Source organism: Lampetra planeri, chromosome 32 (genome assembly GCF_965212315.1).
Source record: "Lampetra planeri chromosome 32, kcLamPlan1.2.h2, whole genome shotgun sequence".
Lineage (NCBI taxonomy): Eukaryota > Metazoa > Chordata > Hyperoartia > Petromyzontiformes > Petromyzontidae > Lampetra > Lampetra planeri.
Window position 1 is genome coordinate 5,814,921 of NC_136138.1, and position 14,996 is coordinate 5,829,916.

Here is a 14,996-nt window from a genome sequence, read left to right on the forward strand (position 1 = left end):
CGAAAGTGTCAATCTCCTTTTTGACATCGAAAATATTTTACTGAGTTTTATTGACATTCAGGTGTATAGATACGATAGAGTATAAGATGAATAGATGAATACAATAAAGTGTAAGAAGCACTGGACAGTGTGTGGGTAAAGAAGCCTTCGCCCAGGCTCAACATTTTCGAGTCGCCATGGTGATCGTGGTTCGCACACCACTGGACCTGTGGACCCAGAGGTCGCCGGTTCGACTCCATCTCCCGGCGCGGCAGTCGAAACAATGGTGCAAGTCTCCCAAATCCAGCCCCAGCGCCCCACCTCCCGCCTCCTTCCACCCGCCTCTGCCCACACAGCAGCCGCACAAATGGGTCGCACCTTCGCGATTCGCACGGTTTGCGCTACGCACGCTTCGAAAAAAGTTCAACATATCAGTCGTACGGTGGGGTAGAATGTGGGTACGCCCACCTCTTCCAGGACGTTTGATGGGTGCATATGATAGGGATAATACCCGCGCGAGAGGCTCCCTTCGAGTGGAGGAGGCCCCTTCAATGAGCATTGAACATCTGTTGTCAAAGCGTTTGCCCAGGCTCAACATTGGAGTGACACGGGGAGCTTTCTCGCGGTAGAAATGGATCAGGCTTTTTTTTTCTCTCCGTTAAACCTGTTGAGCACTGCCCGTGTTTGCAGAATAAATATCACAACGTCACCAACTGACTTTGACCACCGCGCTAACAGAAGAAGGCAGCATTCCCTCCTCCCCCCCCCTTAAACCCAACTCAAAGTGGCAAATCTGCGGGCGGAAAATGATTGCTGCCGCCCACCCCCCCCGGGGCTGTGTTTACCGTGAGAAAATACGACGCGTCGACGCTAGTGATCCCGTGACTTTGTTCGCAAGAGTTAGGCAATTGTGTCGGTCAAAACTAAAATTACACCGCAAATTACTGATTAGGAATGTAGTAGCATTGCCGTTATCGCCCCCCCTTACCTGTGACAGCTTGGCAAGACGCTACGGAGTCGTGGGACTCGGCGAGGCTTCCCTGGGTAAGCGAGCGTAATAAATACTGTAAAAAAATCATCCCTGTCACATTTGCGATTCCTATCTGAGATGTGTATGTCCACCGATGATCCTTTCGCAGACAGCTCGTTTATTTACCCCAGGAAAACCTCGCCGCGAGACTCGTTTTTCAGGATGAACCCTGCCGACTTTTCGCAGTCACGGGGGCGGGGTGGAGGGCGACGATTGCTTTGCGCGTTTTCCCAACTTTTCAAATTCAGCAAACATTTGGAGCGTGACGGCGACGTGCACACGGATGGCCTCCTGTTTTCTAAAACGAAACAATTTTTTTTTTATATTTGACCTGGCAAGGCCCACTGGGCTATGTGGAGCTCTTGTTCAGAAGCGACCTGGTTGCAAATGACAGCTCAACGAAGTGGACTCATCACGCGGACATTTATGGCAGCAGCCAAACACTCTAAACGCACGTTTCTACATGTGGAGGGGATAACCGGAAGACCCGGAGAAAATCAATATGAGAACGGGAAGAGGGACACGCAAACTCTAAATATGCAGTTGTCAGGGTCGCGATAGAACCCATGACCTCCTGTATACCGGGCGAGGTAGTTAACATCTTGGCAACGACGCCGCTGCGGGGATCCTTTAACGACCACCGTGTGCAGCAGCAGACTGCACGTATCTTTTTCCCCGGTTTAATACACCCATGGCATTAACCATACACTCGTGGTATTAACCAGGGCGGCCGTCCGGATTAAACCGCGAACCTCTGCAACAAGCGACAAACGTGCAACCGCTTGGCCCCCCCACCTCAAATGTACAAATGGCATCTCCAGACGGAGGAGAGGATGGAGGAGTGGGGGGGGGGTCTCGCGAAAAATCCGTTGCCTCCATAAACACGAGCAGGAGGAATGTGACACAACTTCGAGTAGTTTTGTTGTTGCTATTTTAGAAAGGGATGTGGGTGAGGTGGGTGAGGTTGGGTGGGGTGGGGTGAGTGTGTGAGGTGGGTGGGTGAGGTGGGTGAGGTGGGTGGGTGGTGGACAATCACCCCGTCGGCATTCAGAACGCGTGCGGTGTAAGCGACACGGACGATCAGTCGCCGTTGACAGGAGGAGCCCCTGTGTGTGGCTGCGCGTGTGTGGCCGCAGGGCCTTCATATTTGTTCAGCTTGCCCGTGCCTTTTGCTGCCCGACTCATTTTTGGTAACCAACGCTGCACGTTCGGTCGACCGAGCCAGCCGCGTTGAAATAATTTCAGAACGGCGAGAGATTTTTTTTTATTTTAGATCTATATTTTTTTTTTTGTAATAAGAGCACGGACAACAGAAACACGGTCCAATCTTGGTTTGAAGCTTTCGTGACTGCAGGAATCCGTACTCTTTGGTTCTTTCGGTAAAGTCACGTAGTATAACGTGACTTTACCGAAAGAACCAAAGAATATAGAAACACGGTCATTAAAGGAAGAAGAAGATGAACGCAAATGTGGAACACAAACTGAAAAGCGCGTCAAGGAGCGTGGGCCTTGGCATTACGTCGAGAGACTGATGGAGAACAGGCGGGTCAGAGGACGTACCCAGGTCACACTATAACGCAACCTAACAATTTGCATCATTGTGTTGAGAATATCGACACCAGAATTACGAAGCAGGCAATGCATCTCCTTTCTTCCGCAACCCATCGGCCGCACGGCCTTCTGGGATCGCGTAACTTCAGCAGCATCGTTTTAAGACACGTAGAGAACAATGCTTTGTCGAAAGAGGTTCGTATCATTGTCATTCAGACTGTTAAAAACGTGGCTTGGGCATGACGCATCATGGCTATAAAGCAGGGGTGGGGAACGTCCGGCCCGTGGGCCGTATAAGGCCCGCGAAATCATATGGTGTGGCCTTGCCAAGGCAACCGCAGGCGGGACTCGAAATTCAATAAATCTAGGAGCAAACCTGGAAAAGCAGTTGCAAGTAGCAACATAATCAATACCAGCTAACATCACACGCCTCACCAAAGAGAAGCAGTTCCAGCCAGAGGTGTGGACTCGAGTCATGTGACTTGGACTCGAGTCAGACTCGAGTCATGAATTTGATGACTTGCGACTCGACTTGGACTTGCATAACAATGACTTTGTCCCACCTATGAGATGTGGACTCGAGTCATGTGACTTGGACTCGAGTCAAACTCGAGTCATGAATTTGATGACTTGCGACTCGACTTGGACTTGCATAACAATGACTTTGTCCCACCTCTGGTTCCAGCCATCACATTAGGGGTGAGTTAATTAAATATTTTACCAAATATGGCTAATTTTTTAGTTGATCATTTTGTATGGCCCGCGAATGATGTTATAAATATCCAAATGGCCCTTGGCAGAAAAAAGGCTCCCCACCCCTGTATAAAGGATATTGGCCGATGGTCGTATGTATGTTGAACTTCTTTCGCACCGTACATATCCAACCGTGATTATCAGAGTTGCGAAATTAGATTAATGACGGAGTGACAGCCAATGAATGCAACGCGTCCGAGAGGCCGTCCAACCGAGGAGATGGAGCCGCGAAAATCAGTTCCGTGTGCAGGCGCTGGGTGGATTTGTGAGATCGCAGGATCGTGAGTGGGTGGTTGGTGGCGACTCGGGGAGGCATTCATCCAGCAGTGGATCCGACAACGGGACTGTACGTTTGTCTCGCCCCAAGGTGACTTCGAAGCCCACTTCCGTTCGCCACTTATTAACCAGCGGCGATCATTCCGGTGCCTTAGCTGACAGCGGATAAGAGCGAGAGAGAGATAGACAGAGAGAGAGATACGGAGAGAATTTCCTGCAGCTTATCTCGGCGTCGGTTGCCTTGCTCCGTCGTTCAACGAGGTTGACTTGCACCTTTATCGCTCGGGCCGGGACCAAAGTGTAGCGGTCGCACTGTGAGCAACGTGCAAGGCAAAGGTACAGCCCTGCAGTTGCTTGCTCACGTCCACTGCTGGCGGAAGAGTGGAGGGGGGGTGCTCCATCAGAGAATATTTTTGTCGGCATTGTGCCCACGCGTTGCCCCACCAACACGCGAGCTGCGGTGTACAATCTCGAAATGCTGAGCGGGCCGCATGTTAAATGAGAAGTGGGCTGAGGGCCTTTTCAGTAACTCCCCCCATCGATTGAACCAAAGGATCGGCAACAAAAATAACAAGAAGATACAACAAAAAAATTTCAAATTCGGTAAGAAACTCAATGTATGTGAATATATATTTTATGGGGAGCGGTGGTGTAGTGGGTTAACTCTATGCTGCGCTACGAACCCAGCGACCCGAGTTCGATTCCCGCTCGCGGCCAACACCGGTGATGACTATCTGAAGCAGTCCCAGGCCTCCCCTAGGTTGACTCAGCCTCAAATGAGTACCTGCTGCGGTGTGTAAACATCGCCACTGGGGAGACAAAGGCGGTCGGGCGTGGTGCTGACCACCAAACCCCTCATGTTCTGTTCCGGCCTTCATAGGTGCTCGCTAGCAGCACTTGCCCCAACAGTCTGTTAAGTCTATTCTTGGTTCTTTCGATAAAGTCACGTAGATAGAAAACTAAAATTGAAGGCAAAAAAACCACGACGTTTCGATCGCAACACATGCGGTGTTCTTTTCTTTCCACCTGAAGAAGACCGCTTGTGTTGCGATCGAAACGTCGTGGGGTTTTTCTTGTTTTCTATCTACGTGACTTTACCGAAAGAAGCAAGAATATGAATTCCTGCAGTCACGAAAGTTTGAAGTCTAAGTCTGTTAAGTCGAAACGGGGGATCTTTGTATTTTTTTATATCTACATTACATCCCGAAGCAGTCTGCAAAGAGCCGCAGGTTTTTGCCGAGCCCTGGATTGAACTGTGCCATTGACACGGGGGACAATGAGCTCTGAATCCGTCGAGGAGCTCGCTTTTCCGCAAGCAACGGATGATGATGGCCCACGGTAACATCGCGTTGAGAGCTCGGTCCCAGCCTCGTGTCTCGCGTCACCGCGTTAAATGCACGCGGCAGTAAATGGGGGGAGGTGGGGGGGGTTGTCGATGTTGCGACGATTCGGAGGCACGCGTCGAGTGAGCGAATCTCAAGTTGGTGGTCTTTTCAGGGAATCTTCATTTTGTTTTGAGGTGCGGTACAAGAAGTCAGCAGCGAAGACGTGAACGGCGACAGAATGCAACTGCGAAATGACAATGACAACGTTGTTACGGGCAACGTATAGCGCGGTGATAATAATATAATCCGTCATCCACATCGTGATCATTGCAATCGTATCGTGAAAAAAAGCTATATAGTGGACACCCTGATCACCGGTAAAAATGGTACGATGGAACTGGCCTGCATTATTAGTTTCAAATGGCGTGCTAACAGATATTTGTACTGTGCTAACAGAGGCATTGTACAAACAGTTATATACATATCTAAATGAAAGAGACGATTGACCCTAACCTTCGATAATTATTGATTGTGCCATTTGTATCTGTGCCATTTTTACCGACCACCCAGAGACACCCTACTAGCACGTCACCAATCAATGGGACGCATCCTAAACCCGCGTCCACGGCATATTTGATGTTGAAGATGATGGGGAATGGCAAAATGAAAGGAGGTGGGTGATCGTGACTGATGAACGAATATGGTGGGGAATAAAGAGAGATGGGCGATGAAGGAAGATAGTGGGAGAATGGAGATTGTAGGAATTGGGAGGTATCCGAAGATGGAAATCGATACGAGGCAGACAGAGACGAGATACGAGCGAAGTTGAAAAGCTGAAGGATGTTTGGTGATGATTGGAGATGCTGTGAGTTGAACAATTGTGGGAAACGGTAGTGGTGGTGACACTTAGTGGCGAAAGATGTCGGTTGTTGTTGTTGAGGACAGAAAATGACCGAAACCAAGCGATGCTCGAAGATGAAAAATGGGCAAAGACAAGTGACGGTGCGAAATATTAGCAGACGGGAGATGGCAGAAGACAGGACACAGATGAGTCATGGTGATGGGCCCTGGGTGCATGGAATCAAATCCCTCCCACCACCACACCGGAATTCCCCAAACATTCGTAGCCCCAGTGCCCTGTGCCTTCTAGCCCTTCCGTGGGGCCCGGTGCAGCTGCACCGCCTGCACACTCGACAGCCGCCGTAACCGGTGGTGTAGCTGTGACCCCGGGGTGCTTTCCCGTTGTGTAGTTTGGTGGCGGGAGGGGGGGGCGCAGAGCGAGATCGCAGCCGCCGGTTCAACCTGGCACAGGGACGCACCGGACTAAAGGTCACCACACAGTCACACTCACGGAAATAAGGGCGGCGTTATCGCTGCCACCCTGCGCCTCTGCCATCATTTAGTATCGCACTTTAGCCGTTTTCCATCTCCAAGTGGTGCCCGCAACGACTTAATATTGCACGAACCGATATTCCATCCTTGTGCATGATGGCAGCAGTACGGTGTTCAGTCGCTAAATACCAATTTCGAGGTCTGCTCCCCCTACGTTGAGAGAGAGAGAGAGTGGGCTTCCGCGGTGAGTGGTCTGACTTTAATAAATAGCGTGATGAATAATTAATTAACAAGTACCGTAATTGACAATACAATAGATTGTCGGTAAACAAGAATTTCAGCAATTGATTGATGACGGGGGTCAATTCATCACTCGAGGCACGTGGCGCACGAGTTGAATCACAATTGTCGCGAGGCGGGATACATGTTAAGCGAGTGCGTTGGGGGGGGGGGGTGCTTAATTGATCTAAATTGATTGAGCACGTGGACTTAACGAGTTCTTGTGCAGTCATCCACCACATCCCTTTTAAAAGGCGAGCCTTCCAGCGTTGCGCGCTGTTGTGTGCGGCGTCAGTGACCGGCGGGAGGGAGACCATCTGAGAGTCGCGGTTTTCGTCGCCTCAATCGGGGAGGCGCTTTCTCATTCCGCTCGTTGCAATTGCGGCATTGGAGTTACGTTTTTTTTGCCTTCGGAGATGAAACAAACGTTCCTGGTGGCGTGTGTCTGTGTATATCGGTTGTCGGGAACGCAAAGGCGGGGATGTGGGCGTTGTCCTATGGGGAGCGGTCGTGCAAGCGGGTTGGCGCGCTGCGCTATGAACCCGGTGGGTCCCGAGTTCGATTCCCGCTCGCGGTCGACGCTAGTAACGAATATCGGAACTGGTCCTGGGCCTCCCCTAGATCTAGTCTGCCTCGTGAGTACCTGGTGTGGTGTGTAAACATCGGGGGTGGTGCTGACCCACCCCCTCGTGTGCCGTGCCGGCCTTCATAAGTACTCGCTAACGGCACCTACCCCAACGGTGTTGGGCTATACGAAGGATATTTGTTTGTGCATCGATTGTGGAGCAAAGACGATGTGGTCAGGACCGCGCCCAGATCACGACCACCCCGCGTGGTCTCCCTGGAAGCCCTTAATAGGTGCTCGCTGACCGGACGTGACCTAAGGCTGTAAAGGCGAGCTCTTTGTACGCATGCAAAAGGCGTAGGTGGTTGGTGCACGGCACTCGTAACCCCGAATCCTGGGCTCACGTCTCTGCCACGGCGAATGTCTGTGGCAAGTGAAATCTGAACTGGCCCTGTGCCTCCCCTAGGTCTACTCCGCCTTAAATTATTAAACTGTTGGTGTACAACGAGAGCTGGGGGGGGGGGGGTGGAAGGCTAGAGCATCGTGCGCTGTGACGGCCTTAATAGGTGCTCGCTAACAGAAGCAATTGGAATTTTTTTTTAGTTGCCGTATTGCCTGTATTGAACGCAGTTCATTCCCCTCGTGTGCACTGGGGAATTGCTTCTGAACCGATGTTGGTACTCTTAGGCAGTGCCGGAGTATCTTGGTAGCAAAGGTGCTACGGGCCCCGCACTTTCAAGGGCCCCGTGCTAAATGCGTTCAAGCTATCAATTGCGGTTTGGCGATTCTGCACTTGCTATATTACTATAGTACTATACCGCCTTCAACGTTTATATAGACTGGGTGTTTAAGGTTGGCGATTTGTCGTATTATCTGGCTGTATATCAAATGAATTGCCTTACTATGCAAGTTCAAAATGTATAATATGTTTTACCCTTCTGGCAACGCCTTTTTACAAGGAATCCTGTCTGATTTTAACCACAATGCTTGTGGTCAGAATGCAAACAAACACTCTGATAGATCACAACGTTTCGATTGCAACACAATCATCGCCTACGTGACTTTACCGAAAGAACCAAAGAGTGTGGATCCCTGCAGTCACGAAACTTCAAATTTAGATTATGCTCTGATAATATATGCATTGTCCTTGATGCAGATGCTCACGCCGAGCACTCATTACTCCGAGTGCATTATATTTGGGCCTTTGTGTCTTCTGGTCTAACACCGTTTGAGACGAGGCTCAAAAGAAAGCGGTCTCTGGTGTGGATCAATCGATTTCAAGGACATGGCATATATTATCAGATTTTTTTGCATTGACAAGTATTGTGGTTAATGCAGACGTGATTCCGTGTAAGAAGATTTTGTTTAGTTGCCAGAACAAAGGGGAAAACCCTTTTATATTTTGGTACTGGCAAAGGTTATAATGCAAAGATCAAACTGGGGATATTTGTTTGCCTCCTTGGTAACGTTCCAATGATGTTGCCAAACGAATTTCAGGAACGTCGTCTTTACTATTCCTTCGCTGCTACGTTTTAGAAAAATTCACAAACCTCACTTTTAACCTGTTTACGTGACCACCTGCTAAGACCCCCATTGGCCGCTCGGGCATCCCGTTCACAACATCGCCACTACATACTGGACTGCAACCTCGCTGAAATTCAATGTCCTCGAGTACACTGCATTAACATTTGTAAAAAATTTCTCTCGACAAATGACCCCCAGGTTATGTATCCTGACTTTGGCATTACGTTAATGGTAGAACAGGTTGTGATATTTCGCATTACGACAAGTTTTCCTCCAGGGACGCATCCCCAACGTAAGTGGAGGACTTGCCCGAATTATACATGTGGTGGTGCATTCTTGCATATACACAGTACTTAGCTCCGTGTTCATCATGTAAAAAATTAACCCGTAAAAACAAAGTTTTTCACTATAAATCCTTTTTATGCGTGGCGGCTAGAGTCCTCTCGTCCTCTGGCTTGAGATGGCTGCCACCTATGGGTCAGATGATTGCATGGCACCATTAAGCAATTGGTAATTAAATATAATAATTTTTGTCCTAAAAAGTGTAACATTTTGGAAAAAAAATTTCACTAACATTAATTGTCACGCACAACGAGTCTGTGGAAAATGTCAGCTCGATGGGATCACGGGAAGTGGGTTAAAAAACGACCGAAAGATTTGCACGGTCGTAAGCGCGCAAGCAAGTGAACTTGATATAAAGGATTTAAAAATGTATGCACGCTGATCAGCACCTACCCTCCACAACAGGGAAGCGGGCTAATGAGGAAACCGCTATTTCTGGTCGACTGAATGCAGGTGGCGGCTGCTGGACTTTGGCCTCGCCGTACGCGGCCCCTGGGAGGTGTGGGACAGCAGAAGACGCGCTCGCCAATGATGCAGATTTACTCGCTTGCATGAAAGCCACGCAACTTCCCCCCCCTTCAGTGTGGCTTTCAGTTTTTTTAGTTTAAAATAAAATTGGAAAATGGTTTTGTATGGTAAATTCTCTTGAAGTTTTGTGCGAGGTGGGGAGATGATAAAAAAAAAAAATCCCCTAAAATGGTGCGGTATAGGGTGGCGGGAGGGTATGCATATTTACAACATGACAATACTTTAGTGGCAGACACACCAAGTACTGCAGGGGGTACAACTCGTGTTAAGACCACAGCAATCCACTGACGTGCTTGTGGATTTTTCACCGGACAGGATGTGTGGCAGAACCAATGCGCGGTCCGCGTGTGGGCCGCAGCCTCGGCAGATAATTTCCTGATTGCATACAATTAAAACAACAAAGTTGTAATGTGGCTTCAAGGCTGGAGTATGTATCTTTATTTGGAGTCGGCTTCAAGCACCAGTTCTCCTCAACCGGAAAATGAATCTGGGTTAATACACAACATCTCGATTAGCAGTCGGCATCCATTGCGAAAAGTTCAATCCAAATACCAGGCCAAACACTTTACCACCAAGTTAAAGAAATTCGAGATTACGGTGATAATACTCGGGGTTCGAGCACCGATTTTACCCCAAATAAGCCTAGAACCAGATCGCCCTCGGTGCGTTTGAGCCTGGGTAGCCATTGGTTGGGTGACCACACAAAGCAGGTATGCTGGCAGCGCATTGTATCATGCCCCCCCCCTGCCGCATTCAAAAATCTGCCTCCAACCAGCCTGCTGAAGGATGGCCATGTAACTCCCGACGATCAGCCCAAACCTCTTCAACGTTCACATTTATCCACGCCCCCACCCCCCTTCCATTATCCGAGAGGCGATCGTCATTCACACATCCACGTGTCTGTAATAGCAACGATGTTATTATCCACGAAAATCTCGGCGCATCGGGATTCCTTTCTTGAGACGGGCATGCTACGTCGTCAACTCGTCCATTGGCCCAGCGGTCCCCAACCTTTTTGGCACCAGGGACCGGTTTCGTGGAAGACAATTTTTTCACGGACCGGGGGGGGGGGGGGGAGAACTTCATCATTGGGTCTTCCCCCTTTTCAAAGAAGCTCTCTAGCGACGTTTGTTTTTGAATAATTTTGGCTAGGAAGTTAGCAGCTTGTGGGCTTACCAACACTGACAAGTGGGCAGTGCGGGAAAGAGGTGCGGACGGAAGTGGTCAATAAAATAATGGACTCGCCGCTCTCACCTGCTGCTGCTGTGCGGCCCGGTTCCTAACAGGCCACGGACCGGTCTGCGGCCCTGGGGTTGGGGACCCCTGCCTGCATTAGCCGGCAGCACCGTAATGCCGTGGACAAGGGGGAACCGCACAGCTTGGGCAAATTGTTGGCTGCGCGGCTGCTGCCAGTAAGGGAACACTGCGGGCGGCGCGTTACAACAACTTGAAATTGCATTAGTGGGGATTGGCGCATTCCACGTGTTGTAATGAAAGAGAGGTCTATCTTTGTGCTGGAGGAAAACGGGGGAGTAACCCAAAGATACACCACCCACACTGACGAAGGAGAGAGGGGGGGAAACACCCAAACCTCCACACCGATCACGTCACGAATCAACTTGCTGTACTGCCTGCCAAATCGCGGTAACCTCGCTGCCAGGGCCAATTTTAAGAGTGTGACCAAAGCTAAAAAAAAAATCTGATTATTTATCCTTGGTGCTCATCCCAAAACGACACGGGGACGACTGGAACTAATCCGTCCACCATACCCAGCCCTGTGTACCCTCCCACCCCCTGCGCACCAAAACACTTCTCTGGAGACGAAGTGCGGTGTTGGTTGTCCACGTGTTGGTTGTGCACGTGTCTGCCCTTCGTCGCATCTACAGCAGGCGGGGGGGGGGGGTTGAGGTCGGCTGCAACCTGCGGCTATTTTTGAGGGCTGCTTTCGCGACGTTATTCACATGCATCGCGGCTCTTGAATTATTGCGTTTTTTTGTATATAACAAAATTCGAAAGAAAAACAAAAAACATGGCTCTTCTTCCATTTCTGTTTGCCGATCACGCTGATCTACAGCAACGAAGCCTACTCGCTCCAGAACGTCGCTTAAATAAAATAGAATTAATAATAAGACATATTCTTGGTTCTTTCGGTAAGTCACGTAGAAGGGAAATAATAAAATAAAAACAATAAAATTATCACGACGTTTCGATTGCAACACAAGCAATCATCATCAGGTGTTTAAACCACACCAAGAAAAACGTCGTGAGAATTGTATTGCTTTATTTTTATTATTTTATTATTTTCCTTCTACGTTACTTTACTGAAAGAACCAAGAATATGAATCCATGCAGTCACGAAAGCTTTAAATCGAAATTTTATAATAAGACGTTAAAATAATTGGAGGCCTTATTGAGGAATCTCCGGGGTTGCTCAAATCGTACCGTGGCGACTCCACGCAGCTCCCGCCCCGCGCGTAATTGGTTAATTGACTAAGTCAATGCTAATTGGTTAATTGGCTAAGCCAATGGTAATTGGTTAATTGGCTCAGCCAGTGGTAATTGGTTAATTGGCTAAGCCAGTGGTAATTGGTTAATTGGCTCAGCCAGTGGTAATTGGTTAATTGGCTCAGCCAGTGGTAATTGGTTAATTGGCTCAGCCAGTGGTAATTGGTTAATTGGCTAAGCCAATGGTAATTGGTTAATTGGCTAAGCCAGTGGTAATTGGTTAATTGGCTCAGCCAGTGGTAATTGGTTAATTGACTAAGCCAATGGTAATTGGTTAATTGGCTCAGCCAGTGGTAATTGGTTAATTGGCTCAGCCAGTGGTAATTGGTTAATTGGCTAAGCCAGTGGTAATTGGTTAATTGGCTCAGCCAGTGGTAATTGGTTAATTGACTAAGCCAATGGTAATTGGTTAATTGGCTCAGCCAGTGGTAATTGGTTAATTGGCTAAGCCAGTGGTAATTGGTTAATTGGCTCAGCCAGTGGTAATTGGTTAATTGGCTAAGCCAATGGTAATTGGTTAATTGGCTCAGCCAGTGGTAATTGGTTAATTGGCTCAGCCAGTGGTAATTGGTTAATTGACTAAGCCAATGGTAATTGGTTAATTGGCTCAGCCAGTGGTAATTGGTTAATTGGCTAAGCCAATGGTAATTGGTTAATTGGCTCAGCCAGTGGTAATTGGTTAATTGGCTAAGCCAGTGGTAATTGGTTAATTGGCTCAGCCAGTGGTAATTGGTTAATTGGCTAAGCCAGTGGTAATTGGTTAATTGGCTCAGCCAGTGGTAATTGGTTAATTGGCTAAGCCAGTGGTAATTGGTTAATTGGCTCAGCCAGTGGTAATTGGTTAATTGACTAAGCCAATGGTAATTGGTTAATTGGCTCAGCCAGTGGTAATTGGTTAATTGGCTAAGCCAGTGGTAATTGGTTAATTGGCTCAGCCAGTGGTAATTGGTTAATTGACTATGCCAATGGTAATTGGTTAATGGGCTAAGCCAATGGTAATTGGTTAATTGGCTAAGCCAGGGGTAATTGGTTAATTGGCTAAGCCAATGGTAATTGGTTAATTGGCTAAGACAGGGGTAATTGGTTAATTGACTAAGCCAGTGGTAATTGGTTAATTGGCTAAGCCAGGGGTAATTGGTTATTTGGCTAAGCCAATGGTAATTGGTTAATTGCCTCAGCCAGTGGTAATTGGTTAATTGCCTCAGCCAGTGGTAATTGGTTAATTGGTTCAGCCAGGGGTAATTGGTTAATTGGTTCAGCCAGTGGTAATTGGTTAATTGGTTCAGCCAGTGGTAATTGGTTAATTGGTTCAGCCAGTGGTAATTGGTTAATTGGTTCAGCCAGGGGTAATTGGTTAATTGTTTCAGCCAGTGGTAATTGGTTAATTGGTTCAGCCAGTGGGAATTGGTTAATTGGTTCAGCCAGGGGTAATTGGTTAATTGGTTCAGCCAGTGGTAATTGGTTCAGCCAGGGGTAATTGGTTAATTGGTTCAGCCAGTGGTAATTGGTTAATTGGTTAAGCCAGTGGTAATTGGTTAATTGGTTCAGCCAGTGGTAATTGGTTAATTGGTTCAGCCAGGGGTAATTGGTTAATTGGTTCAGCCAGTGGTAATTGGTTAATTGGTTCAGCCAGTGGTAATTGGTTAATTGGTTCAGCCAGTGGTAATTGGTTAATTGCCTCAGCCAGTGGTAATTGGTTAATTGCCACAGCCAGTGGTAATTGGTTAATTGGTTCAGCCAGTGGTAATTGGTTAATTGGTTCAGCCAATGGTAATTGGTTAATTGATTCAGCCAGTGGTAATTGGTTAATTGGTTCAGCCAGGGGTAATTGGTTAAATGTCTCAGCCAGTGGTAATTGGTTCATTAGCTCAGCCAGTGGTAATTGGTTAATTGGCTCAGCCAATGGTAATTGATTAATTGCCTCAGCCAGTGGTAATTGGTTAATTGGCTCAGCCAGTGGTAATTGGTTAATTGGCTCAGCCAGTGGTAATTGGTTAATTGGTTCAGCCAATGGTAATTGGTTAATTGGCTCAGCCAGTGGTAATTGGTTAATTGGCTCAGCCAGTGGTAATTGGTTAATTGGTTCAGCCAATGGTAATTGGTTAATTGATTCAGCCAGTGGTAATTGGTTAATTGGCTCAGCCAGTGGTAATTGGTTAATTGCCACAGTCAGTGGTAATTGGTTAATTGGCTCAGCCAGTGGTAATTGGTTAATTGGCTAAGCCAGTGGTAATTGGTTAATTGGCTCAGCCAGTGGTAATTGGTTAATTGACTAAGCCAATGGTAATTGGTTAATTGGCTCAGCCAGTGGTAATTGGTTAATTGGCTCAGCCAGTGGTAATTGGTTAATTGGCTAAGCCAGTGGTAATTGGTTAATTGGCTCAGCCAGTGGTAATTGGTTAATTGACTAAGCCAATGGTAATTGGTTAATTGGCTCAGCCAGTGGTAATTGGTTGATTGGCTCAGCCAGTGGTAATTGGTTAATTGGCTCAGCCAGTGGTAATTGGTTAATTGGCTAAGCCAATGGTAATTGGTTAATTGGCTCAGCCAGTGGTAATTGGTTAATTGGCTAAGCCAGTGGTAATTGGTTAATTGGCTCAGCCAGTGGTAATTGGTTAATTGACTAAGCCAATGGTAATTGGTTAATTGGCTCAGCCAGTGGTAATTGGTTAATTGGCTAAGCCAATGGTAATTGGTTAATTGGCTCAGCCAGTGGTAATTGGTTAATTGGCTAAGCCAGTGGTAATTGGTTAATTGGCTCAGCCAGTGGTAATTGGTTAATTGGCTAAGCCAGTGGTAATTGGTTAATTGGCTCAGCCAGTGGTAATTGGTTAATTGGCTAAGCCAGTGGTAATTGGTTATTTGGCTCAGCCAGTGGTAATTGGTTAATTGACTAAGCCAATGGTAATTGGTTAATTGGCTCAGCCAGTGGTAATTGGTTAATTGGCTAAGCCAGTGGTAATTGGTTAATTGGCTCAGCCAGTGGTAATTGGTTAATTGACTATGC

The 14,996-nt window shown here is 47.7% G+C and overlaps 1 long non-coding RNA gene across 2 annotated transcripts; it reads left to right on the top strand.

The window, feature by feature from the left end:
* Nucleotides 1–6,765: 6,765 nt before the first annotated feature.
* LOC144729249 (uncharacterized) lies at nt 6,766–9,582 on the top strand. 2 transcript variants are annotated; one of them, XR_013587670.1, is made up of 2 exons: nt 6,766–7,160; nt 9,410–9,582. It is a non-coding gene; the product is annotated as an uncharacterized LOC144729249 (long non-coding RNA). The 2 variants fall into 2 exon arrangements; XR_013587669.1 differs by having other exon boundaries at nt 6,766–6,917.
* Nucleotides 9,583–14,996: the final 5,414 nt, after the last annotated feature.